Here is a 25696-nt window from a genome sequence, read left to right on the forward strand (position 1 = left end):
CCTACCTCAGTATGTAACTGTTTTTAATATAAAACATGATCACTAACCTCTCTACCTCAGTATGTAACTGTTTTTAATATAAAACATGATCACTAACCTCCCTACCTCAGTGTGTAACTGTTTTTAATATAAAACATGATCACTAACCTCTCTACCTCAGTGTGTAACTGTTTTAATATAAAACATGATCACTAACCTCCCTACCTCAGTGTGTAACTGTGTTTAATATAAAACATGATCACTAACCTCCCTACCTCAGTATGTAACTGTTTTTAATATAAAACATGATCACAAACCTCTCTACCTCAGTGTGTAACTGTTTTTAATATAAAACATGATCACTAACCTATCTACCTCAGTATGTAACTGTTTTTAATATAAAACATGATCACTAACCTCTCTACCTCAGTATGTAACTGTTTTTAATATAAAACATGATCACAAACCTCTCTACCTCAGTATGTAACTGTTTTTAATATAAAACATGATCACTAACCTCTCTACCTCAGTGTGTAACTGTTTTAATATAAAACATGATCACTAACCTCTCTACCTCAGTGTGTAACTGTTTTAATATAAAACATGATCACTAACCTCCCTACCTCAGTATGTAACTGTTTTTAATATAAAACATGATCACTAACCTCCCTACCTCAGTATGTAACTGTTTTTAATTTAAAACATGATCACTAACCTCCCTACCTCAGTGTGTAACTGTTTTTAATATAAAACATGATCACTAACCTCTCTACCTCAGTATGTAACTGTTTTTAATATAAAACATGATCACTAACCTCCCTACCTCAGTATGTAACTGTTTTTAATATAAAACATGAGCACTAACCTCTCTACCTCAGTATGTAACTGTTTTTAATATAAAACATGATCACTAACCTCCCTACCTCAGTGTGTAACTGTTTTTAATATAAAACATGATCACTAACCTCTCTACCTCAGTGTGTAACTGTTTTAATATAAAACATGATCACTAACCTCCCTACCTCAGTGTGTAACTGTGTTTAATATAAAACATGATCACTAACCTCCCTACCTCAGTATGTAACTGTGTTTAATATAAAACATGATCACTTACCTCCCTACCTCAGTGTGTAACTGTTTTTAATATAAAACATTATCACTAACCTCCCTACCTCAGTGTGTAACTGTGTTTAATATAAAACATGATCACTAACCTCCCTACCTCAGTATGTAACTGTTTTTAATATAAAACATGATCACTAACCTCCCTACCTCAGTATGTAACTGTTTTTAATATAAAACATGATCACTAACCTCTCTACCTCAGTATGTAACTGTTTTTAATATAAAACATGATCACTAACCTCCCTACCTCATTATGTAACTGTTTTTAATATAAAACATGATCACTAACCTCTCTACCTCAGTATGTAACTGTTTTTAATATAAAACATGATCACTAACCTCCCTACCTCAGTGTGTAACTGTTTTAATATAAAACATGATCACTAACCTCTCTACCTCAGTGTGTAACTGTTTTTAATATAAAACATGATCACTAACCTCCCTACCTCAGTGTGTAACTGTGTTTAATATAAAACATGATCACTAACCTCCCTACCTCAGTGTGTAACTGTGTTTAATATAAAACATGATCACTAACCTCCCTACCTCAGTGTGTAACTGTTTTTAATATAAAACATGATCACTAACCTCCCTACCTCAGTATGTAACTGTTATTAATATAAAACATGATCACTAACCTCCCTACCTCAGTATGTAACTGTTTTTAATATAAAACATGATCACTAACCTCTCTACCTCAGTATGTAACTGTGTTTAATATAAAACATGATCACTAACCTCCCTACCTCAGTATGTAACTGTTTTAATATAAAACATGATCACTAACCTCCCTACCTCAGTGTGTAACTGTGTTTAATATAAAACTTGATCACTAACCTCCCTACCTCACTATGTAACTGTTTTTAATATAAAACATGATCACTAACCTCCCTACCTCAGTATGTAACTGTTTTTAATATACAACATGATCACTAACCTCCCTACCTCAGTATGTAACTGTTTTTAATATAAAACATGATCACTAACCTCCCTACCTCAGTATGTAACTGTTCTGTATCGTTAGTGGCTTAGCTTGGCATCGCTACTGCACTATCTCGCGTACGTGCACGCGTACTGAATAAACCACAAATGTACCTCTAATACCAGTATTAGTCTGACCACACCCCTCATCAGCTTACCTTCATAAGCAGGTGTGTGGTCACCTGCTCTCCTCCTTCTCGCTTTCACCACAAGGAAGAGGTGCCTCGGTAGATCCCCACACTTGACACCATGATGGAAGAAATTGGATTAGGAACAGCTTGGGAAACAAGGATACGTTGACATCATATCTTTATTTTCTCTCTCACTATTTTCGAGAAAATACGGCGATATTGTCTTCGTACTGGAGTGTCTAGAAGATGATGATCATTCTAAAAACCCTCCACCGGTTTTCGTATTGGGAGCACGCCGCTGCATGCTTCTCAACTGCAGTTCCCTGCTGTGTTTGTTGGGGTGAAACCTGTCAGGCCACAGCTGAACTGTCGGACATGCCGCTGTTGTGAGGAGCGGTGCGTTCCAGGTTGGGTGAGTGGTGTTTGCTGGCGGGCTCCACTTGTCTGTTAGTGCTATGGGGGCTACTTGACAAAGTTTATGGAAACCGGCCCCAGGCTAGGGTCCTTTGTTTAGCCGCCTAGGCGACAGAAGGCCTTGGTCTGGCGACCATTATAGTTTTAACTAGTGGGCCGCGACCATTGACACTGGTGATCCCTGTGTGTTCTGGACGAGTGGATTCTCTCTGTCACCGTGTTAAGACCCCATCTTTCATATCCAAATGAGAGTATTCCTTCACGAGGGGATATGTGCATGTAATGTGCGATAGCGGCAGATTCATGTTCGAAGTCAGCTACACAGGCCAGTTGGTACTGTGCTGATTCCGCCGGATGTTCACCGTTGTGAAGCGGTGTTGACGTCTTGTTTTCTCTTTTCTCTTAAACAGAACGGCGGCCTGTCTGGGTGAGTGTTATGTCATTGTTTACATGTTCATAGCTTACGGTTAGCCAGTCAGCTGTTAACTGCTGCGTTAGCCTGCTGGATCGCTGCATGGCCTGCTTAAGGCCTACTGTTAGCCAGTCAGCTGTTAGCTGCGGGGCTAGCATGTCGTGGTCGCTGGGTAAACGTTAGCTTGCTGCTAGGGCCATGGCTGGCGCGGGGTAGCTCAGCTTCTCGCGCGCCGCCGGAGCTCGCTTCTGATCGCCGTTGGCTTGATGCTATTCTGTTGAACGTGCTTTGATTTTAACATGTTTTACACTCTTGACCGCGACGTCATCCTTGACAGGGGATGTTTCGTCGACCCTGCCCTGAGCCTGGACGGGAATTGCGTCAACAAAGAGGACTGTAGCGACTGGTTGGAGCGGCGACGCTGCCCGGATCGAACAACACAGGTCGGCTGTGTTCTACGGTGTCTTGTGACTGCACTTCGCTGATCTGCGTTCCGGGTAGGTACGGGGTTGGCCAGACCTCATAACACGTCTTCTGGTTTTACTTTGCTAAGTGTATTGTGAATAACGGTGTTTTTTCCCAAAACGTGTGTTGTCGCAATGCATTTAGGATACGTTGCGGGTTATGTGTGAGCTGTTTTTGTCACTGGCAGTTAGCTTCTCCGTGCAGATCGTGATGTATTGATCTGGTTGTTGTGTGAGAAACATCATGGTGTTTGTGTACCGTGTACTCACTACTAAGGCAACTAACCTATGAAGCTATGCTTGGTGACAAGTGAGTAAAAGAATGTTCTTTCTCAGACTGTAATGACAATGAACAGTGTGTTCACACATTAACAGGTTTTCCTGTTTTAACTGGCCGTATTGAGGGTAAAATAGGAGGATTGTGTTTTCCCCCCCCGGTTCCCTGGGGACTTTATCACCTCCTATCAGACATGTTGTGCATTAATTGTGTCTTTTGTGTGGTAGGGATACGATGTAACTCTTAGCTTGATTGCTGAGGTTGTGCTAAATCTGCTGGAGAAACTTATTTCCTAAAGGGAAATTGGTTTGGTTGCTGTCATGTGTGCTTAGCAAGGCCTGTGGTCGATACTAATCAAGAATGATGTATTCTCTCATTGTGAAAAAAACGGCGTTCCTCTGTTGAGTGTTTTTGCCATTTTTTGTAGGTGATGGGTTGTGTGTGTCATGTGACCTACAACTGGGTTGTACTGGCCACAGAAGCACATGTGTATGTTGGACCGGGGTTCTTAGAGCCCTCTCTATTCTGTGTTTTTCCTTAGTAAAAATCAGATAGCAGGTTAGCTCATGCGCTGTGTGGAGCTGTGAAACGCTTCATAGAGCTGACTATGACTGTGTCATATTCTCTTTTTGTCGTTACGTCGTATCATGGGTGTGGGGTCGTAAAGGGGTGAACTGGTAACCTTTCCTCTCCCCATTGTTCTGTCGGTCAGGGGTACACCCCCTGTCCTTCAAGGTTCCCGTCACGTGGCGGTTCGGCACGTTACGGGGGGGGGGGGGGGGGGGAGGGAGTTCCTGGTCCCACGGCCTGGTATATTGGGCGTGTGCACCGCAGGAATTCCCCCGCCATAGAGTACGTCACCGTGCGCGTCTCTGTTGGTAGGACTTCCGTGTGCTGTTCAGGTCCATGTGATGGATCTGTTTTCAGGGGGGGTGGTCAGGGCTCCTCCTCACCAAGCGCCTATTCAGGCCTTCTGTGAGTTCGGACTCCTTCTTCCATGTGAGGAAGCCTCCATCAGAGTACAGAGCCTTCCTCCTCAGATTGTCAAAGTGAGTGGACCCTCTAGAAGGGTCCTTTTCTATTGTATGTATATTCGATTCAATTCGTTTGTTGAGTGTGTATGGGTTCAGTGCCTCTTCCCCGGAGGCCCTAAAACCAGTTTTTTACATGGCTCAAGGTGCAATATATTCTTTTCAATCTGTACAGCTCGCGTGGGAAGTCTCTCTGGGGATCCCCGTCTCTTTCCTATGGGAGGGTGGTGGGATGTAAAAATGTGAACATTTTTTACCCCGGCTGTGTAGACTGGGATACATACTGTTGATGCTTCCTTCTTTCTATTCCAGAAGTGTTGGAGTTAGGGAGTGTCACACCCCTCTTGTCGTTCCCCTGGGCGCCTTGGGGATTCAATGACAGGTCTAAATAGCCTGTTCGTTGATGGGGGTGTGTCCCGACGCACGTATAGTGCTAGCTCGCTGTAAACAGGCGATTGACTGGCACGCCTTGGTTGCTTGTGGTTGAAACGGCGTTTTTATAAAGCAACTGAGATGGGGGTTTTTCCTCTTCCGACGACCACATCCCATGACCTGGGTGGGTTGTCGACGGATTCTCGTTCATGTCTGGGGGATGATGACGGGATGGATCTGAACATATGTAGTGGGGTCTCACGCCCTTGGGGTGGGCCACCAGGCGCGGTTCGTCCGAACGTCTGGGTGGCGCCTTCTTTGCATGTTAAGATCAACACGCATATCTGCCCTTCTCCTGGAGTAGGCATGTCGGCGTGGTTAGGGCACGGGACTGGTTCTGGTCACGCTGGTCCAGATCAGTTGAACCCGTTGTCCGCCAGGGATGCAGATCTGCTGTTCTGGTACCCTGAGGGACTTGGGCTTTTTTCAGGGGGAAAAATGCCAGGTCGGTCTGGGTGTCACAGGGTTAAGCGCTATGGAGACCCTGGTTGGGTATGTTTTTACTCAGCACTGTCGTCATGGCTTACAGCCATGCCATTCTGTACGCGCTCGATCTCGTCGGATCTCGGCCGCTACACGGGTTGGTCCTGGTTAGTACTTGGTTGGGAGACCGCCGGGGAATACCAGGTACGGTGTGCTTAGGGGCTGGTTCTCCATTGTTTTTCGCTCCTCTCTCACGCATGGCGAAGAGGGGCCTGTGGGGGTGGTTTTTTGACCTCCTCTGGTGACCCTGTGCTTCCCGTACCGCCAGGCCCGGTCCGAAGTGATGTTTGCGACCCGTAGGCCTGGGTTAACCCTTTTTGGAAACTGAAACACTTGTACTGCGGTATAGCCGGTGTATACCCGCAGGTGTGTTTTGGAGTTTTTTCTTGAGGGGTTATAGGAACAACCACCGCATTGGGTAACACCGAGGTGGTTGATTCCCTGGTGTGTTGGAGCAGTGTCAACTCCCGGGTTCACCGTTTGAGGGTGCCCCTGCACGTTCATGACGTCTGCCAATCGTGTCAGCCTTCTCTGCCTCGACCCCTCTGGGTGAGGGTTGTTAAATGGAGGCTTGGTCATGCAACACCGCCAGCTTACGCTCCTTCCGCCGGGGCGGCTGTGTTCAGCTGTCCCCTCTGGCGCCTGTCTCGTCCGCAGTCTCCAGGCTAGGGTTAACAGCCTGTTGCCTGGTTTTTCCCCGGTGCGCTGCCTGCTTCCGTTGGTTAACCTTTTTTGTGTGCTTACGGCCATGCTGACTGCCTATTCTGCAGGGTCAGTGTGCCAGGCGGTGTACTATTGGGGGGACGGGGCCCGCTCGGCTTACGGCCATACCGACCTGAACACGCCCGATCTCGTCCGATCTCGGAAGCTGGGCAGGTTCTGGCCTGGTTGGTTCCGCCTGGGAATACCAGGTGCAGTAACTGAGGGGCCTTTGTCCGAATACGCTGGCGATGTGGGGGGCGGGGCACTACGTGCCCACCTGGTGGGGTCTTGATGCTGGCATCATGGACTTCTCCGGGCCCCCATTCTAGGGAGTCCAGTCCTTTTGGTGGGTCTGGGTCTTCCTTCGTGCTCCGCTGCTACGGCCTTGCCACGGGGTTGGGTTTGCCCTTGACCCCGTGATTCTGGGGGCAGTAACGAGGTTGTTCCTCCGTTCGTTCCCGGGTGGCATGCGGGTTGTGCGTGTGTGTAGTCGTGGGGTCAAGCCACGGTCTGCTCACCCTGTGCGTTGAGTTGCTTGAGTGCCTCTTCGCACGGTCGGGTCCGTCGCCCTCCCGTGACGTCCCTAATAGGGGGGCTACCCTCCATTAGGGGGGGTCGGGGGGGCTCGGCCCTCCCTGTTCTGATGGTTTTGGGGGGCTGTCAGCGGGGTGTATTTGTCAGCCAAGTGGCTCCGCTTGGCCTCCCTTGTGCAGTAGCGATGCCAAGCTAAGCCACTAACGATACAGAACGTTAGGTTATGACTATAACCAAGTTCTGTTAGTTAGGGGCGATGCTTGGCATCGGACGGCCGCTGCAGCCCTTGTCCTCACCTTGTGGTGAAAGCTTGGGAAGGAGGAGAGCAGGTGACCACACACCTGCTTATGAAGGTAAGCTGATGAGGGGTGTGGTCAGACTAATACTGGTATTAGAGGTACATTTGTGGTTTATTCAGTACGCGTGCACGTACGCGAGATAGTGCAGTAGCGATGCCAAGCATCGCCCCTAACTAACAGAACTTGGTTATAGTCATAACCTAACGTTTTTAATTTAAAACATGATCACTAACCTCCCTACCTCAGTGTGTAACTGTTTTTAATATAAAACATGATCACTAACCTCTCTACCTCAGTGTGTAACTGTTTTTAATATAAAACATGATCACTAACCTCCCTACCTCAGTATGTAACTGTTTTTAATATAAAACATGATCACTAACCTCCCTACCTCAGTATGTAACTGTTTTTAATATAAAACATGATCACAAACCTCCCTACCTCAGTGTGTAACTGTGTTTAATATAAAACATGATCACTAACCTCCCTACCTCAGTGTGTAACTGTTTTTAATATAAAACATGATCACTAACCTCTCTACCTCAGTATGTAACTGTTTTTAATATAAAACATGATCACTAACCTCCCTACCTCACTATGTAACTGTTTTTAATATAAAACATGATCACTAACCTCCCTACCTCAGTATGTAACTGTTTTTAATATAAAACATGATCACTAACCTCCCTACCTCAGTGTGTAACTGTTTTTAATATAAAACATGATCACAAACCTCTCTACCTCAGTGTGTCACTGTTTTTAATATAAAACATGATCACTAACCTCCCTACCTCAGTGTGTAACTGTTTTTAATATAAAACATGATCACTAACCTCCCTACCTCAGTATGTAACTGTTATTAATATAAAACATGATCACTAACCTCTCTACCTCAGTATGTAACTGTTTTTAATATAAAACATGATCACTAACCTCCCTACCTCAGTGTGTAACTGTTTTAATATAAAACATGATCACTAACCTCCCTACCTCAGTATGTAACTGTTTTTAATATAAAACATGATCACTAACCTCCCTACCTCAGTATGTAACTGTTTTTAATATAAAACATGATCACTAACCTCCCTACCTCAGTGTGTAACTGTTTTAATATAAAACATGATCACTAACCTCCCTACCTCAGTGTGTAACTGTTTTTAATTTAAAACATGATCATAAACCTCCCTACCTCAGTATGTAACTGTTTTTAATATAAAACATGATCACTAACATCCCTACCTCAGTGTGTAACTGTTTTTAATATAAAACATGATCACTAAGCTCCCTACCTCAGTATGTAACTGTTTTTAATATAAAACATGATCACTAACCTCCCTACAGTACCTCAGTATGTAACTGTTTTTAATATAAAACATGATCACAAACCTCTCTACCTCAGTGTGTAACTGTTTTTAATATAAAACATGATCACTAACCTCCCTACCTCAGTATGTAACTGTTTTTAATATAAAACATGATCACTAACCTCCTTACCTCAGTGTGTAACTGTTTTTAATATAAAACATGATCACAAACCTCTCTACCTCAGTGTGTAACTGTTTTTAATATAAAACATGATCACTAACCTCTCTACCTCAGTGTGTAACTGTTTTTAATATAAAACATGATCACTAACCTCTCTACCTCAGTGTGTAACTGTTTTTAATATAAAACATGATCACTAACCTCTCTACCTCAGTATGTAACTGTTTTTAATATAAAACATGAGCACTAACCCCTCTACCTCAGTGTGTAACTGTTTTAATATAAAACATGATCACTAACCTCTCTACCTCAGTGTGTAACTGTTTTAATATAAAACATGATCACTAACCTCCCTACCTCAGTATGTAACTGTTTTTAATATAAAACATGATCACTAACCTCCCTACCTCAGTATGTAACTGTTTTTCATATAAAACATGATCACTAACCTCCCTACCTCAGTATGTAACTGTTTTTAATTTAAAACATGATCACTAACCTCCCTACCTCAGTGTGTAACTGTTTTTAATATAAAACATGATCACTAACCTCTCTACCTCAGTATGTAACTGTTTTTAATATAAAACATGATCACTAACCTCCCTACCTCAGTATGTAACTGTTTTTAATATAAAACATGATCACTAACCTCTCTACCTCAGTATGTAACTGTTTTTAATATAAAACATGATCACTAACCTCCCTACCTCAGTGTGTAACTGTTTTTAATATAAAACATGATCACTAACCTCTCTACCTCAGTGTGTAACTGTTTTAATATAAAACATGATCACTAACCTCCCTACCTCAGTGTGTAACTGTGTTTAATATAAAACATGATCACTAACCTCCCTACCTCAGTATGTAACTGTTTTTAATATAAAACATGATCACAAACCTCTCTACCTCAGTGTGTAACTGTTTTTAATATAAAACATGATCACTAACCTATCTACCTCAGTATGTAACTGTTTTTAATATAAAACATGATCACTAACCTCTCTACCTCAGTATGTAACTGTTTTTAATATAAAACATGATCACAAACCTCTCTACCTCAGTATGTAACTGTTTTTAATATAAAACATGATCACTAACCTCTCTACCTCAGTGTGTAACTGTTTTAATATAAAACATGATCACTAACCTCTCTACCTCAGTGTGTAACTGTTTTAATATAAAACATGATCACTAACCTCCCTACCTCAGTATGTAACTGTTTTTAATATAAAACATGATCACTAACCTCCCTACCTCAGTATGTAACTGTTTTTAATTTAAAACATGATCACTAACCTCCCTACCTCAGTGTGTAACTGTTTTTAATATAAAACATGATCACTAACCTCTCTACCTCAGTATGTAACTGTTTTTAATATAAAACATGATCACTAACCTCCCTACCTCAGTATGTAACTGTTTTTAATATAAAACATGATCACTAACCTCTCTACCTCAGTATGTAACTGTTTTTAATATAAAACATGATCACTAACCTCCCTACCTCAGTGTGTAACTGTTTTTAATATAAAACATGATCACTAACCTCTCTACCTCAGTGTGTAACTGTTTTAATATAAAACATGATCACTAACCTCCCTACCTCAGTGTGTAACTGTGTTTAATATAAAACATGATCACTAACCTCCCTACCTCAGTATGTAACTGTGTTTAATATAAAACATGATCACTTACCTCCCTACCTCAGTGTGTAACTGTTTTTAATATAAAACATTATCACTAACCTCCCTACCTCAGTGTGTAACTGTGTTTAATATAAAACATGATCACTAACCTCCCTACCTCAGTATGTAACTGTTTTTAATATAAAACATGATCACTAACCTCCCTACCTCAGTATGTAACTGTTTTTAATATAAAACATGATCACTAACCTCTCTACCTCAGTATGTAACTGTTTTTAATATAAAACATGATCACTAACCTCCCTACCTCAGTGTGTAACTGTTTTTAATATAAAACATGATCACTAACCTCTCTACCTCAGTGTGTAACTGTTTTAATATAAAACATGATCACTAACCTCCCTACCTCAGTGTGTAACTGTGTTTAATATAAAACATGATCACTAACCTCCCTACCTCAGTATGTAACTGTTTTTAATATAAAACATGATCACAAACCTCTCTACCTCAGTGTGTAACTGTTTTTAATATAAAACATGATCACTAACCTATCTACCTCAGTATGTAACTGTTTTTAATATAAAACATGATCACTAACCTCTCTACCTCAGTATGTAACTGTTTTTAATATAAAACATGATCACTAACCTCCCTACCTCAGTGTGTAACTGTTTTTAATATAAAACATGATCACTAACCTCTCTACCTCAGTGTGTAACTGTTTTAATATAAAACATGATCACTAACCTCCCTACCTCAGTGTGTAACTGTGTTTAATATAAAACATGATCACTAACCTCCCTACCTCAGTATGTAACTGTGTTTAATATAAAACATGATCACTTACCTCCCTACCTCAGTGTGTAACTGTTTTTAATATAAAACATTATCACTAACCTCCCTACCTCAGTGTGTAACTGTGTTTAATATAAAACATGATCACTAACCTCCCTACCTCAGTATGTAACTGTTTTTAATATAAAACATGATCACTAACCTCCCTACCTCAGTGTGTAACTGTGTTTAATATAAAACATGATCACTAACCTCCCTACCTCAGTATGTAACTGTGTTTAATATAAAACATGATCACTTACCTCCCTACCTCAGTGTGTAACTGTTTTTAATATAAAACATTATCACTAACCTCCCTACCTCAGTGTGTAACTGTGTTTAATATAAAACATGATCACTAACCTCCCTACCTCAGTATGTAACTGTTTTTAATATAAAACATGATCACTAACCTCCCTACCTCAGTATGTAACTGTTTTTAATATAAAACATGATCACTAACCTCTCTACCTCAGTATGTAACTGTTTTTAATATAAAACATGATCACTAACCTCCCTACCTCAGTATGTAACTGTTTTTAATATAAAACATGATCACTAACCTCTCTACCTCAGTATGTAACTGTTTTTAATATAAAACATGATCACTAACCTCCCTACCTCAGTGTGTAACTGTTTTTAATATAAAACATGATCACTAACCTCTCTACCTCAGTGTGTAACTGTTTTTAATATAAAACATGATCACTAACCTCCCTACCTCAGTGTGTAACTGTGTTTAATATAAAACATGATCACTAACCTCCCTACCTCAGTGTGTAACTGTGTTTAATATAAAACATGATCACTAACCTCCCTACCTCAGTGTGTAACTGTTTTTAATATAAAACATTATCACTAACCTCCCTACCTCAGTGTGTAACTGTGTTTAATATAAAACATGATCACTAACCTCCCTACCTCAGTATGTAACTGTTTTTAATATAAAACATGATCACTAACCTCCCTACCTCAGTATGTAACTGTTTTTAATATAAAACATGATCACTAACCTCCCTACCTCAGTATGTAACTGTTTTTAATATAAAACATGATCACTAACCTCTCTACCTCAGTATGTAACTGTTTTTAATATAAAACATGATCACTAACCTCTCTACCTCAGTATGTAACTGTTTTTAATATAAAACATGATCACTAACCTCTCTACCTCAGTATGTAACTGTTTTTAATATAAAACATGATCACTAACCTCTCTACCTCAGTGTGTAACTGTTTTAATATAAAACATGATCACTAACCTCCCTACCTCAGTATGTAACTGTTATTAATATAAAACATGATCACTAACCTCCCTACCTCAGTATGTAACTGTTTTTAATATAAAACATGATCACTAACCTCTCTACCTCAGTATGTAACTGTGTTTAATATAAAACATGATCACTAACCTCCCTACCTCAGTATGTAACTGTTTTAATATAAAACATGATCACTAACCTCCCTACCTCAGTGTGTAACTGTGTTTAATATAAAACTTGATCACTAACCTCCCTACCTCACTATGTAACTGTTTTTAATATAAAACATGATCACTAACCTCCCTACCTCAGTATGTAACTGTTTTTAATATACAACATGATCACTAACCTCCCTACCTCAGTATGTAACTGTTTTTAATATAAAACATGATCACTAACCTCCCTACCTCAGTATGTAACTGTTTTTAATTTAAAACATGATCACTAACCTCCCTACCTCAGTGTGTAACTGTTTTTAATATAAAACATGATCACTAACCTCTCTACCTCAGTGTGTAACTGTTTTTAATATAAAACATGATCACTAACCTCCCTACCTCAGTATGTAACTGTTTTTAATATAAAACATGATCACTAACCTCCCTACCTCAGTATGTAACTGTTTTTAATATAAAACATGATCACAAACCTCCCTACCTCAGTGTGTAACTGTGTTTAATATAAAACATGATCACTAACCTCCCTACCTCAGTGTGTAACTGTTTTTAATATAAAACATGATCACTAACCTCTCTACCTCAGTATGTAACTGTTTTTAATATAAAACATGATCACTAACCTCCCTACCTCACTATGTAACTGTTTTTAATATAAAACATGATCACTAACCTCCCTACCTCAGTATGTAACTGTTTTTAATATAAAACATGATCACTAACCTCCCTACCTCAGTATGTAACTGTTTTTAATATAAAACATGATCACTAACCTCCCTACCTCAGTGTGTAACTGTTTTTAATATAAAACATGATCACTAACCTCCCTACCTCAGTGTGTAACTGTTTTTAATATAAAACATGATCACTAACCTCCCTACCTCAGTATGTAACTGTTTTTAATATAAAACATGATCACTAACCTCCCTACCTCAGCGTGTAACTGTTTTTAATATAAAACATGATCACTAACCTCCCTACCTCAGTGTGTAACTGTTTTTAATATAAAACATGATCACAAACCTCCCTACCTCAGTGTGTAACTGTTTTTAATATAAAACATGATCACTAACCTCTCTACCTCAGTGTGTAACTGTTTTTAATATAAAACATGATCACTAACCTCCCTACCTCAGTGTGTAACTGTGTTTAATATAAAACATGATCACTAACCTCCCTACCTCAGTGTGTAACTGTTTTTAATTTAAAACATGATCACTAACCTCCCTACCTCAGTATGTAACTGTTTTTAATATAAAACATGATCACTAACCTCCCTACCTCAGTATGTAACTGTTTTTAATATAAAACATGATCACTAACCTCTCTACCTCAGTGTGTAACTGTTTTTAATATAAAACATGATCACTAACCTCCCTACCTCAGTGTGTAACTGTTTTTAATATAAAACATGGTCACTAACCTCCCTACCTCAGTGTGTAACTGTTTTTAATATAAAACATGATCACTAACCTCTCTACCTCAGTATGTAACTGTTTTTAATATAAAACATGATCACTAACCTCCCTACCTCAGTATGTAACTGTTTTTAATATAAAACATGATCAAAAACCTCTCTACCTCAGTGTGTAACTGTGTTTAATATAAAACATGATCACTAACCTCCCTACCTCAGTGTGTAACTGTTTTTAATATAAAACATGATCACTAACCTCCCTACCTCAGTGTGTAACTGTTTTTAATATAAAACATGATCACTAACCTCTCTACCTCAGTGTGTAACTGTTTTTAATATAAAACATGATCACTAACCTCCCTACCTCAGTATGTAACTGTTTTTAATATAAAACATGATCACTAACCTCCCTACCTCAGTATGTAACTGTTTTTAATATAAAACATGATCACAAACCTCCCTACCTCAGTGTGTAACTGTTTTTAATATAAAACATGATCACTAACCTCCCTACCTCAGTATGTAACTGTTTTTAATATAAAACATGATCACTAACCTCCCTACCTCAGTATGTAACTGTTTTTAATATAAAACATGATCACTAACCTCCCTACCTCAGTGTGTAACTGTGTTTAATATAAAACATGATCACTAACCTCCCTACCTCAGTGTGTAACTGTTTTTAATATAAAACATGATCACTAACCTCTCTACCTCAGTATGTAACTGTTTTTAATATAAAACATGATCACTAACCTCTCTACCTCAGTGTGTAACTGTTTTTAATATAAAACATGATCACTAACCTCCCTACCTCAGTGTGTAACTGTCTTTAATATAAAACATGATCACTAACCTCCCTACCTCAGTGTGTAACTGTTTTTAATTTAAAACATGATCACTAACCTCCCTACCTCAGTATGTAACTGTTTTTAATATAAAACATGATCACTAACCTCCCTACCTCAGTATGTAACTGTTTTAATATAAAACATGATCACTAACCTCTCTACCTCAGTGTGTAACTGTTTTTAATATAAAACATGATCACTAACCTCCCTACCTCAGTGTGTAACTGTTTTTAATATAAAACATGATCACTAACCTCCCTACCTCAGTGTGTAACTGTTTTTAATATAAAACATGATCACTAACCTCTCTACCTCAGTATGTAACTGTTTTTAATATAAAACATGATCACTAACCTCCCTACCTCAGTATGTAACTGTTTTTAATATAAAACATGATCACTAACCTCCCTACCTCAGTGTGTAACTGTTTTTAATATAAAACATGATCACTAACCTCCCTACCTCAGTGTGTAACTGTTTTTAATATAAAACATGATCACAAACCTCCCTACCTCAGTGTGTAACTGTTTTTAATATAAAACATGATCACTAACCTCTCTACCTCAGTGTGTAACTGTTTTTAATATAAAACATGATCACTAACCTCCCTACCTCAGTGTGTAACTGTGTTTAATATAAAACATGATCACTAACCTCCCTACCTCAGTGTGTAACTGTTTTTAATTTAAAACATGATCACTAACCTCCCTACCTCAGTATGTAACTGTTTTTAATATAAAACATGATCACTAACCTCCCTACCTCAGTATGTAACTGTTTTTAATATAAAACATGATCACTAACCTCTCTACCTCAGTGTGTAACTGTTTTTAATATAAAACATGATCACTAACCTCCCTACCTCAGTGTGTAACTGTTTTTAATATAAAACATGATCACTAACCTCCCTACCTCAGTGTGTAACTGTTTTTAATATAAAACATGATCACTAACCTCTCTACCTCAGTATGTAACTGTTTTTAATATAAAACATGATCACTAACCTCCCTACCTCAGTATGTAACTGTTTTTAATATAAAACATGATCAAAAACCTCTCTACCTCAGTGTGTAACTGTGTTTAATATAAAACATGATCACTAACCTCCCTACCTCAGTGTGTAACTGTTTTTAATATAAAACATGATCACTAACCTCCCTACCTCAGTGTGTAACTGTTTTTAATATAAAACATGATCACTAACCTCTCTACCTCAGTGTGTAACTGTTTTTAATATAAAACATGATCACTAACCTCCCTACCTCAGTATGTAACTGTTTTTAATATAAAACATGATCACTAACCTCCCTACCTCAGTATGTAACTGTTTTTAATATAAAACATGATCACAAACCTCCCTACCTCAGTGTGTAACTGTTTTTAATATAAAACATGATCACTAACCTCCCTACCTCAGTATGTAACTGTTTTTAATATAAAACATGATCACTAACCTCCCTACCTCAGTATGTAACTGTTTTTAATATAAAACATGATCACTAACCTCCCTACCTCAGTGTGTAACTGTGTTTAATATAAAACATGATCACTAACCTCCCTACCTCAGTGTGTAACTGTTTTTAATATAAAACATGATCACTAACCTCTCTACCTCAGTATGTAACTGTTTTTAATATAAAACATGATCACTAACCTCTCTACCTCAGTGTGTAACTGTTTTTAATATAAAACATGATCACTAACCTCCCTACCTCAGTGTGTAACTGTCTTTAATATAAAACATGATCACTAACCTCCCTACCTCAGTGTGTAACTGTTTTTAATTTAAAACATGATCACTAACCTCCCTACCTCAGTATGTAACTGTTTTTAATATAAAACATGATCACTAACCTCCCTACCTCAGTATGTAACTGTTTTTAATATAAAACATGATCACTAACCTCTCTACCTCAGTGTGTAACTGTTTTTAATATAAAACATGATCACTAACCTCCCTACCTCAGTGTGTAACTGTTTTTAATATAAAACATGATCACTAACCTCCCTACCTCAGTGTGTAACTGTTTTTAATATAAAACATGATCACTAACCTCTCTACCTCAGTATGTAACTGTTTTTAATATAAAACATGATCACTAACCTCCCTACCTCAGTATGTAACTGTTTTTAATATAAAACATGATCAAAAACCTCTCTACCTCAGTGTGTAACTGTGTTTAATATAAAACATGATCACTAACCTCCCTACCTCAGTGTGTAACTGTTTTTAATATAAAACATGATCACTAACCTACCTACCTCAGTGTGTAACTGTTTTTAATATAAAACATGATCACTAACCTCCCTACCTCAGTATGTAACTGTTTTTAATATAAAACATGATCACTAACCTCCCTACCTCAGTGTGTAACTGTTTTTAATATAAAACATGATCACTAACCTCTCTACCTCAGTGTGTAACTGTTTTTAATATAAAACATGATCACTAACCTCTCTACCTCAGTGTGTAACTGTTTTTAATATAAAACATGATCACTAACCTCTCTACCTCAGTGTGTAACTGTTTTTAATATAAAACATGATCACTAACCTCTCTACCTCAGTGTGTAACTGTTTTTAATATAAAACATGATCACTAACCTCCCTACCTCGGTATGTAACTGTTTTTAATATAAAACATGATCACTAACCTCTCTACCTCAGTGTGTAACTGTGTTTAATATAAAACATGATCACTAACCTCCCTACCTCAGTGTGTAACTGTTTTTAATATAAAACATGATCACTAACCTCTCTACCTCAGTATGTAACTGTTTTTAATATAAAACATGATCACTAACCTCTCTACCTCAGTGTGTAACTGTTTTTAATATAAAACATGATCACTAACCTCTCTACCTCAGTGTGTAACTGTTTTTAATATAAAACATGATCACTAACCTCTCTACCTCAGTGTGTAACTGTTTTTAATATAAAACATGATCACTAACCTCTCTACCTCAGTATGTAACTGTTTTTAATATAAAACATGATCACTAACCTCCCTACCTCAGTATGTAACTGTTTTTAATATAAAACATGATCACTAACCTCTCTACCTCAGTGTGTAACTGTGTTTAATATAAAACATGATCACTAACCTCCCTACCTCAGTATGTAACTGTTTTTAATATAAAACATGACCACTAACCTCCCTACCTCGGTATGTAACTGTTTTTAATATAAAACATGATCACTAACCTCTCTACCTCAGTGTGTAACTGTTTTAATGTAAAACATGATCACTAACCTCTCTACCTCAGTGTGTAACTGTTTTAATGTAAAACATGATCACAAACTGCTTTAAATTGGATATCTGTCTTAGTTTTTCTTCTCTTTTGACCTGTATTTTTGTCATATTTATGAAAATGTATTTTATCCATTTTATATGTATTCTGAACAGTTTGTATTCGTAATCTCGACGGCGTTGCAAACAAGGGTAAAACCTTGATGTCCCTTTTCGAGAATAAATAAAGGTTTAAAATCGATACTTGATTTTTGTTTTGGATTGGATTTTTGTCTTTAGAGTGAAGCATGAAACGGCACTGCGGTCGCGTATCGCTCCTGTGATCTGACCGTGTTCCAGAGTCACAATGAAAGGCACTATGAGAACAGGGGGGACTTGATTTGAATAACGACCAGGTAAAGCGGAGAGTGATAGTGATGTGAGCGTTCAGGAAGCTGCATATGATTTATTATTATTATTATTATTATTTGTGAGCAGAAGGAGTCAGTGGCAACATTTCAGGTTAGAAAAGAATGAGGAGAAAGACAAGAGAAGAAGGTGTTTTGGCGTATTGGCCATGACCTTCCTGCTGACCTAAAGGCTCTGATAGGTACGTTATGTATTGGCCATGACCTTCCTGCTGACCTAAAGGCTCTGATAGGTACGTTATGTATTGGCCATGACCTTCCTGCTGACCTAAAGGCTCTGATAGGTACGTTATGTATTGGCCATGACCTTCCTGCTGACCTAAAGGCTCTGATAGGTACGTTATGTATTGGCCATGACCTTCCTGCTGACCTAAAGGCTCTGATAGGAACGTTATGTATTAGCCATGACCTTCCTGCTGACCTAAAGGCTCTGATAGGTACGTTACGTATTGGCCATGACCTTCCTGCTGACCTAAAGGCTCTGATAGGTACGTTACGTATTGGCCATGACCATCCTGCTGACCTGAAGGCTCTGATAGGTATGTTATGTATTGGCCATGACCTTCCTGCTGACAGTGGGCTGAGATGGTCCATGTTGCCAAAATAATGATGGGAAACTGTGACAGAATCCCAACCTGGTTAACATGGTGGTCTAAAGAAAAAGGTTTTTTAAACGATGTTCCTCATATTGTTGGCAATATGCCAGGCTATCTACTGAGCTGCATTGCCTCAGAATGCTGTCCAGTTATCCTGGTTGTTAAAGGCCTTAAAGACCCAGCTCTCCTGTGTGAGTGAACACTCTGAGAGCTGGAAGAGCTGTTCATGTTCCTTCCTGACAGTGAAAAGATACGCTAGCGAAAATAATAGAGCTAATTATCTATGACCTAACCCTAACCATAACCAGGTTTGTAAAGTACTTGAGTAATTGTACTTTGTTATAATACTTAAGTACTGTTTTGGGGGATTTGTACTTTACTCGAGTATTATTAGGTTTGTATACTTGTACATTTACTCAATTACTTTTCAGAGAAAAAAAACATACTTTTTACTCCTTACATTTAAAATGCAGACCTACAAAGTACAAAGTACAAATCTTGCAGGTCCAACAATTTAAATTAGTATATCTGTTTCTCTGTCAGAACTAACGGTAACGTTATTAATCCTGCTGCCGCTCTTTATTTAAAAACAGCCAATCAATGGAAAATGAACCCGCCCCTACCCATGCTGATTGGTTCTTGTGCAAGACTAGAAAGCGGGGATCTTTGATTAAACGCCTGCTATCAGAAGAATAGACAGTCAGAAAAAAAGTTTTTACTTTTACTTTTTAGTACTTAAGTATCATTTCTGGGTACTTTTTACACCCCAACCATAACCATAGTCTAACCCTAACCATAACCCTAACTATATCCCTACCCTAACTATAACACTACCCTAACCATAACACTACCCTAACTATAACACTACCCTAACCCTAACCATAACACTATCCTAACCATAACCATACCCCTACCATAACCATAATCATAACCCTAACCCTACCCTCGCCTGGCAGACATGAGTCACAACAAGTCCTGGAGTGAGTGGTGTTTTTAGTTTTGAGTGATGAAATAATAAATCTCAATCCATAGTTGGTACCAGACATTCAAGAAGCAGATTAAAATATATCAACAACTCCTGCCTGGAGACATAATATCTTCGAGGCAGAACTCCTGCGTGGAGTTAAAACATGATCACACTACACATCTGTAAACCGAGAGGAGCAGTAAGTCTTTCCAGACGTGTGCAGCTTCTCAAGCCTCTTCTTGGTCCTGGGAGGACGGAGAGACCGTGTGATCGTGTGTGTGTCGGTGAAAAGCAGTGTATAATAAACAACGCACCTGGGTTTGAACCAGAGCCTCTCTCTCTGGCGTGCCGAGCCAAACACAACAACGACCAGGCGGCCAGTTCCACCCAGAGCACCGACCGACCCCAGGAAACGCTTTTTAGAGCATCTCGTTTGCATCACATTTACATATTTTAGCTGAGCGCTTTTATCCAAATCGACTTACAAGTTCTGTACGTCGACAAGTCAGCAGCTAAGGGTCAGTGGTGGTATTGTTTGTCAAACCGTGTTGAACTCGAGCGCTACAGTCTTGAGTACATACTAGTATAGTGCATATAGTAAAAGACATATATATATATATTGTTTGAAGAAGTGTGTTTTTAGTCGACGGCAGGACATTGGGCAGGTTGCGTCTGTCGTGACTGTGGTCGTGGGAAGTTAGTTTCACCATCGTGGAGCGAGGAGATGCAACTCCTACTCGTTATCACTTGAAAAGAGACAGGATGAACCAGGATAATTGACTGAATACTTGTTTAATGCCTGTGGTGTCCTTCCTATAGCACTTCCTGTGTCTTTTTCAACCCTCTGGAAAGAACTCGTTTTCCCCCACCGTTACACGACATGAACTGACATGTCCTCCCTCTGAAGGGGTCCCCACACGGCGAGCGATTTTAGCCAGGCGACCGATTTTTTTTTGCAGTTTGCGTCTTCCGTGAAAAAAACATTCTCTCTCAGCAGGTGCATAACAATACTTGTCCAATCGGTGGTAGTGAACGTATCGTAGCGATCAGTGATGCAGTAATGTCAGGAAGAATGAGGAGAGGTTGTATTCGTATATGGTGGTTTAATTCCAGCTCAATATGGGTTTTACAGGTTAATACTCCCCTCGTAAAGCACAACACAGCTACCTGCTATTAAATACGCTCGCTTCACAACAACATAACGGGTCCGTCCTCCTATATCTCCCGGGGGAAGCAAATCACCACACCCCCAGCTAGACAGAGCGACGGTCGCCCCTGGTGTGGAGGGGCGAGCGATTGTCTTTGAGCAACAGGCGATCGCATCGCCAGGCGACGTCGGTCGCCCGCCGTGTGCAGACCACTTGAGAGACACGTGTGAGCAAGGCCGTAGGTTTGGTTTCCACATGGGGGGGGGGGGGGGTCTGGGTGTCCTCCCCCAGGACAGCTTTTCTGCATCAATTTGTGCCTTTTCTGCATCAATTCAGGGTTAGGGACATTAGGGATGTGCATCACTGACCAAGATAATTTTCGAATAGTCTACTGTTCGTAAAACAGAATATTCGACAATAATAATAATAATAATAATAATAATAATAATAATAATAATAATAATAATAATAATAATAATAATAATAATAATAATAATAATAATAATAATAATAATAATAATAATAATAAAACACGAAATTGTTATTTTCTGTTTCAGTTTAAATTCAGTTAAAATGTTCAGTTTCAGTTAAATTCAGTTATTCTTTTTAATAGAATGGATCATTATAATCAAAGGGTCTTGCACATGAATAGGCACTACAGATAATCCTTCAGAACGTTGGCCGACAGTCAATCTAAATGACACCGTTCACCATCGTACCCTATAATAATAATAACAGCATTGCATTGGCCTATCAACTGGTTTTAACAAAACAAACAGAAACAGTAGCATGTGCGTCTTTTAGATCAATTAGGCTATGCAAATTAGGCTGCCTCTAAATATAAAAATGCATTAAATAAGAATGGTTTGCTTCACTTAAAAATTAAAATTAAATTTAGGTTTTAAATTTGTTTATTATATATATTTCAACTCTGACATGAAAATGGAACGTGGAGACTGTTCTGCCTCCTCCCCGGTGGACAGGTCTTTATTCATGTGAAGGAACAGACAACATACCCACTGACACAGATGTAATGGAATCAAATGCAGTGAGGTTCTCAGACATGTCCCCCGCAACCCCCCCCCCCCCCCTAAAACTACGCTCATGCATGTGAGAATTTGTTTGCGTATATATTCTGCATTTCTAACCCCTCCAGATCTAACGCTTGATGCCTTGCTCAAGGGGACAGGCAGGGACGTGCACAGGACTTTAGAGGGGCAGGTGCTCAAAGGCTGAAAAGGGCTCACTTGGGCCTGTGCGAGTGCAAAGTGAGTTTTTTGGGGCCCTTTTTGGGCGGGTGGGGGGCCTTTTTATGTTTTTTGGGGGGTTTTGGTGATCAAATATTGAATATTGAACTATAATAATCAGTGCAGGAGCTCACTTATCCTACTTGAGAAAAAAGAAATCCAAAACAAAGAAAAAAAAAACTTGGGATAAAAAGGGCACTTTTTTAAGAGGCACAAAAGGGGCAGGTGCTCGAGCCCCCTCTGGGCTCTCTGTGTGCACGCGCCTGGGCACAGGAGTTATGGACCGCAGCCCGCACGTGTTTCATGACGTGGGAGGAAACCAGAGGCTGCAGGACCGTCTACGGTGTGTCCCCTGGAGTGTGTGGGTTTTACGGTGCCTTGCTCAAGGGCATTTCAACAGGGGACACAGATTAGCCTTCCGGTCGCCATAGAACCTGAGACCCGTCCCGAGATCGTTTGACTCCTCAGCTTTGACGTGCGCCCCGTCTTGTACCAGCCCCGGCTCGGGAGGGCGGCCCGCGGGTCGGTGGGGAGATCATGTCACATGACCACATTCCTTCCTCTTCGTCGCCACCGTCAAGTTTGGAGATCATGTGACGTCACGCACGCCAGGTCATCCAGGTGCCGACGGAACACCTGAGAACACGTTAGCCATCCAACCCCCCACCCATCTCCCCCCTCTCTCTCTCTCTCTCTCTCTCTCTCTCTCTCTCTCTCTCTCTCTCTCTCTCTCTCTCTATCCCCCCCTCTCTCTCTCCCCCCATCTCTCTCTCTATCCCGCCCCTTTCCCTCCCCCCCTCTCTCTCCCCCCATCTCTCTCTACCCCCCCCCTCTCCCCCCCCTGCTGTCTCTCTCTCCCCCCCTCTCTCTCCCCCCCCTCTCTCCCCCCTCCCCCCCTCTCTGATTGACGTCATCTCCCCCCCCCCCCTGCATCATCGCGTCCCTGTTGTCAGAGCTCCAACAGCAGCACCAACCAGGAACCAGAGGAAAGTCTTTAAGTTCCTGTTGGAACACGGAGGCTTCAGTCTGTAACAGAACCAGGACGGAACACAAGACAGAACAAGGCTCTCTCTCTTCTCCTGCACACACACACACACACACACACACACACACGCACACACACACACACACACACACACACACACACACACACACACACACGCACACACACACACACACACACACACACACACACACACACACACACACACACACACACACACACACGCACACACACACACACACACACGCACACGCACACGCACACACGCACACACGCACACGCACACACGCACACGCGCACACGCACACACACGCACACACGCACACGCGCACACACACGCACACACACACACACACACACACACGCACACGCACATGCACACACGCACACGCACCTGCACACGCACGCGCACACGCACACATGCACATGCACGTGCACACGCACACGCACACACACATGCACATGCACACACGCACACCAACGGAGTGGCCTGCCCTATAGGACAGAAATAGCACCAAGTCAGAGAGTCTGTTTTTATTACAAACACGTTGTAGACGTTGAGCCACAACAATATGGGCCATAATGGAAACATATTCCCCTCTTTTCTTCCAGTCAAAGAGTTCAAACGCGGGTTAAAAAGGTGCCTCTTTATGTCTCACTTTATATAAACAAGGTTTATAATATTATTTGTAATTATCTTTATTATTTAAATATATTAATGACATCATTACAGTCGAATTATGCGACATCCCTGATATACATTTGGGTAAAGCATAATGTTATAACAACAGACTATATAACTACCCACATTTCTAATAGAGCGTCTCATAATTCGGCTGTAATGATGTCATTAATATATTTATTAATACATATATATAATAAGCGACCCCCCCCCCCCCCCCCCCCCCCCCCCGCTGTGCGACATGCAAGCAGGAGCTTCTGAGTGAGTTGTTTAATTGGACGAAGTCAAGTGTGATTCAATTCAACGGCCCTCAGACCAGCTTTACCAGGGAGCAGAGAGAGGGAGAGAGAGACAGAGAGAGAGAGACAGAGGGAGAGAGAGAGAGGGAGAGAGAGACCGAGAGAGAGAGACAGAGGGAGAGAGAGAGAGGGAGAGAGAGACCGAGAGAGAGAGAGAGAGAGGGAGAGAGAGACAGAGAGAGAGAGACAGAGGGAGAGAGAGAGAGGGAGAGAGAGACCGAGATAGAGAGAGAGAGAGGAGAGACAACAGTCAGAGAGAGAGAGAGAGACAGAGAGAGAGGCTGAATTAGGACAATATCCGTTACTCGAAATATGCAAAAAATATCAATTAAATTCTGGAGCCATATTAAAAAAAGTGCTATCATCATAAAGCCCTGGCTGCCAAGAGCTGGACCTACAAAGGAGCCCCTTTTGTCAACTCGTAATGAAACTGGCTGACGTCCTCACACTCTGACATTACAAACCCTAGCCAGCCTCAGAAGATTAGACCTAACCAAATTATAACCAAAGAAAAGATGAATACATTACTTATTGGAATCAACTCACACAATCACAACACAAAATTAGAAACATATTTGGCCCTAACAGACAGTATACTGTGGCAGTATACCTCAGCACAGCAACTGATAAGAATCTAAGAAAGACTCTGACAAGGTACAGACTGAGTGACCATGGTTTGGCGATAAGAGAAGGGCAGACACAGACAGACCTGGCTGCCCAGAGCGGAGAGGGAGAGAGAGAGAGAGAGAGAGAGAGAGAGAGAGAGAGAGAGAGAGAGAGAGAGAGAGAGAGAGAGAGAGAGAGAGAGAGAGGGAGAGAGAGAGAGAGAGAGAGAGAGAGAGAGAGAGAGAGAGAGAGAGAGAGAGAGAGAGAGAGAGTTGTGCTGTCTTTGTGATGAGGGAGCCATAGAGACAGAACTACACTTCCTAACACAATGTGAACATTACAGAAACATTAGGGAGGAATTCTTTCCAAAAATTTAAATAATTTCCCCACAATTCCAAAGTATGACAGAAGTGCAGAAATTGCCATTCCTCCTGGGGGAACAGAAAGAATGTGCAGTTTTAGCTGCAAAATATGTCAATTCATGTCACAAGAAAAGGGACAACCAGTAGGGACACATATACTGTATATACATGTACCATGTTTTACTCACCGCACC

At 40.4% G+C, this 25696-nt stretch overlaps 1 protein-coding gene across 1 annotated transcript in view; it reads right to left on the bottom strand.

Annotated features, from left to right (window-relative positions):
- The window catches only part of LOC311228171 (adhesion G-protein coupled receptor G6-like), a gene marked incomplete at its 3' end in the record, with an annotated part of 178466 nt that overhangs the window by 152211 nt on the left and 559 nt on the right, over positions 1-25696 (bottom strand). The window lies entirely within an intron of this gene.

This window comes from Notolepis coatsorum, assembly GCF_963971535.1.
Source record: "Notolepis coatsorum genome assembly, chromosome: 5".
NCBI lineage: Eukaryota > Metazoa > Chordata > Actinopteri > Aulopiformes > Paralepididae > Notolepis > Notolepis coatsorum.